The sequence below is a fragment of the Passer montanus genome, unplaced genomic scaffold (assembly GCF_014805655.1).
Source record: "Passer montanus isolate IOZ18808 unplaced genomic scaffold, ASM1480565v1 scaffold1398, whole genome shotgun sequence".
NCBI classification, from domain to species: domain Eukaryota; kingdom Metazoa; phylum Chordata; class Aves; order Passeriformes; family Passeridae; genus Passer; species Passer montanus.
In genome coordinates, this window is record NW_024360919.1 from 2876 (window position 1) to 6674 (window position 3799).

At 49.9% G+C, this 3799-nt stretch overlaps 1 long non-coding RNA gene across 1 annotated transcript in view; it reads right to left on the minus strand.

Annotated features, from left to right (window-relative positions):
- Positions 1 to 276: 276 nt before the first annotated feature.
- LOC120497868 overlaps positions 277 to 3799 on the minus strand; it is a 4179-nt gene continuing 656 nt past the window's right edge. The window contains exons 2-3 of the long non-coding RNA XR_005626579.1: positions 2015 to 2155; positions 277 to 402 (exon numbers count right to left, since the gene is read on the minus strand). This is a non-coding gene — a long non-coding RNA (uncharacterized LOC120497868). The remainder of the gene's footprint in view (positions 403 to 2014; positions 2156 to 3799) is intronic.

The following is a 3799-nucleotide window of genomic DNA, read 5'->3' on the forward strand; positions in this document are numbered from 1 at the left end:
CCCTGAGTGACCCTGAGTGACCCCTGACCCCTGAGTGACCCTGAGTGACCCTGAGTGACCCTGAGTGACCACTGAGTGACCTCTGACCCCTGAGTGACCCTGAGTGACCACTGGTGACCACTGAGTGACCCCTGAGTGACCCCTGACCTGTGACTGACCCCAGACTGACCAGAGTGACCCCTGAGTGACCCCTGACCCCCGGATGACCTTTGACCCCAGACTGACCAGAGTGACCCCTGAGTGACCCTGAGTGACCCCCGGATGACCCCAGACTGACCGGTGGGGAAGTTGTGCGTCTCGGCGGTGAAGGTGACGTGCCGCACGCTCGTCCTCCTCTCGTAGGGGCTGGGCCCGGCCGGGTCCTGCGGCCACAGAGCGGACACCGGGACCCCGCGGATGGCGCTGGGGACACAGAGACCCAAAATCAGCAACATTCACCCCAAAATAACCCAAAATTCACCCCAAATCCCACACTGGGACACCGCGGATGGCACTGGGAGGAAATGACCCAAAAAACCAAAAAATAAACCCAAAATAAACCCAAAATCCCACACGGGGACACCGCGGATGGCACTGGGGGGAAATGAACCAAAATCAGCAAAATTCACCCCAGAATAAACCCAAAATCCCACACCGGGACCCCGCGGATGGCACTGGGGACACAGAGACCCAAAATCAGCAAAATTCACCCCAAAATTCACCCCAAATCCCACACGGGGACACCGCGGATGGCACTGGGGGGAAATGACCCAAAATCACCCAAAATCAACCCAAAATAACCCAAAATCCAGCCCAAAATCCAGCCCAAACCTGTCCCCAGGTGTGTCTCAGGTGTGTCCCCATGTCCCCAGTGTCCGTGTGTCTGTCCCCAGCTGTCCCCAATGTCTCAGGTGTGTCCCCAGGTGTGTCCGTGTGTCCATCCCCGTGTCCGTGTGTCCGCCCCAGTGTCCCTGTGTCTGTCCCCCTGTCCCCAGCTGTGTCCCAGGTGTGTCCCCAATGTCCCTGTGTCTGTCCCCCTGTCCGTGTGTCTGTCCCCATGTCCCCCCAGGTGTGTCCCCAGGTGTCCCAGGTGTGTCCCCATGTCCCCCTGTCCGTGTGTCTGTCCCCAGGTGTGTCCCAGGTGTGTCCCCACCCCCTCAGGTGTGTCCCAGGTGTGGTGTCCCCCTGTCCGTGTGTCTGTCCCCAGCTGTGTCCCCCTGTCCGTTTGTCCATCCCCCTGTCCGTGTGTCTGTCCCAGGTGTGCCGCAGGTGTGTCCCCCTGTCCGTGTGTCTGTCCCCCTGTCCCTGTGTCTGTCCCAGGTGTGTCCCCGTGTCCGTGTGTCCCCATGTCTGTCCCTGTGTCCCCATGTCCCCACAGGTGTGTCCCAGGTCTGTCCCCCTGTCCGTGTGTCTGTCCCCAGCTGTGTCCCCCTGTCCGTTTGTCCATCCCCCTGTCCGTGTGTCTGTCCCAGGTGTGCCGCAGGTGTGTCCCCCTGTCCGTGTGTCTGTCCCCCTGTCCCTGTGTCTGTCCCAGGTGTGTCCCCGTGTCCGTGTGTCCGTCCCCACAGTGTCCCCGTGTCCGTGTGTCCGTCCCAGGTGTGTCCGTCCCAGGTGTGTCCGTGTGTCTGTCCCAGGTGTGTCCCAGCTATGTCCGTGTGTCCGTGTGTCCGTCCCCATGTGTGTCCGTGTGTCCGTGTGTCTGTCCCCAGGTGTGTCCGTGTGTCCGTCCCAGCTGTGTCCATGTGTCTGTCCCAGGTGTGTCCGTGTGTCCCCAGGTGTGTCCCCGGTGTGTCCGTGTGTCCCCGGTGTGTCCGTGTGTCCCAGCTGTGTCCGTGTGTCTGTCCGTGTGTCCCAGCTGTGTCCGTGTGTCCCAGGTGTGTCCGTGTGTCCCAGGTGTGTCTGTGTGTCCCAGCTGTGTCCGTGTGTCCCAGTGTCCCAGGTGTGTCCGTGTGTCCCAGGTGTGTCCGTGTGTCCCAGGTGTGTCCGTGTGTCTGTCCGTGTGTCCCCGGTGTGTCCGTGTGTCCGTCTGTCCCACCTGCTGTTGTCGCAGAACTTGATGACGTTGTTGGGGTGGGCGGGGCCCTGCGTGTCCATCAGCGACCGGAAGAGGCTCTGCGCCACGGGGGCGCCGTCGATGGTCACGTGACCGCGGAAGAACCAATGGCGGCTGTGCTCGCTGCGGAGGGGGTGACGTCATCGGGGGTGACGTCATCGGGGGTGACGTCATCGGGGTGACGTCAGCTTTTCATGGATTTTTGGGGATTTTTGGGGATTTTTGGGAATTTCTGGATTTGCTGGAGAATTTTTTACGATTTTGGGGGAATTTTGGATTTTTTGGAGAAATTTTTAGAGAATTTCCCTGGGAATTTTGGACTTTTTTGGGGAATTTTTGGGGATTTTGGGGGAATTTTGGATTTTTTTGGGGGAATTTTTGGGGATTTTGGGGGAATTTTGGATTTTGCGGGGAATTTTCGGGGATTTTTTTGGGATTTTTGGGGAAATTTTGGGGGATTTTGGGGGAATTTTAGATTTTTTTTGGGAAATTTTCTGTGGATTTTTTGGGGATTTTGGATTTTGGGGAATTTTTTAGGAATATTTTCGACAGGTTTGGATTTTTTGGGGAATTTTTTGGGTAATTTTGGATTTTTTGGAAAATTTTTGGGGATTTTTTGGGGATTTATTGGTGAATTTTGGATTTTTTAGGGAATTTTTCTGGGATTTTAGGATTATTTGGGGAATTTTTTGGACAATTTTGGATTTTTTGGGAAATTTTTTAGGGAATTTTTCCGGGGTTTTTTGGATTTGTTGGGGAATTTTTGGGCGATTTTGGGGGAATTTTGGATTTTTTGGGGATTTTTTGGACAATTTTGGGTTTTTTGAGTAATTTTTTGGAAATTTTGGGGAATTTTTTAGGGATATTTTCGACGGGTTTGGATTTTTTGGGGATTTTTTGGGGGATTTTGGATTTTTTGGGGATTTTTTGGACAATTTTGGATTTTTTGGGAAATTTTTTAGGGAATTTTTCTGGGATTTTAGGATTATTTGGGGAATTTTTTGGACAATTTTGGATTTTTTGGGAAATTTTTTAGGGAATTTTTCCGGGGTTTTTTGGATTTGTTGGGGACTTTTTGGGCGATTTTGGGGGAATTTTGGATTTTTTGGGGATTTTTTGGACAATTTTGGGTTTTTTGGGTAATTTTTTGGAGATTTTTTTGAGGATTTTTGGATTTTTGGGGGGATTTTGGGTGGGGGAATTTCTTAGGGAATTTTTGGATTTTTTTGGGGAATTTTGGGGGATTTTTTGGGATTTTTAGATTTTTTTGGGAATTTTTGGGGATTTATTGAGGAATTTAGGAATTTTTGGGGAATTTTTTGGGACTATTTTGGACAATTTTGGATTTTTGGGGGAATTTTTGATGTTTTTTTGGGTATTTTTGCATTTTTGGGGGAATTTCTTAGGGAATTTTTGGATTTTTTTGGGGAATTTTGGGGGATTTTTTGGGATTTTTAGATTTTTTTGGGAATTTTTGGGGATTTATTGAGGAATTTAGGAATTTTTGGGGAATTTTTTGGGACTATTTTGGACAATTTTGGATTTTTGGGGGAATTTTTGATGTTTTTTTGGGTATTTTTGCATTTTTGGGGGAATTTCTTAGGGAATTTTTGGATTTTTTTGGGGAATTTTGGGGGATTTTTTGGGATTTTTAGATTTTTTTGGGAATTTTTGGGGATTTATTGAGGAATTTAGGAATTTTTGGGGAATTTTTTGGGACTATTTTGGACAATTTTGGATTTTTGGGGGAATTTTTGGGGATTTGGG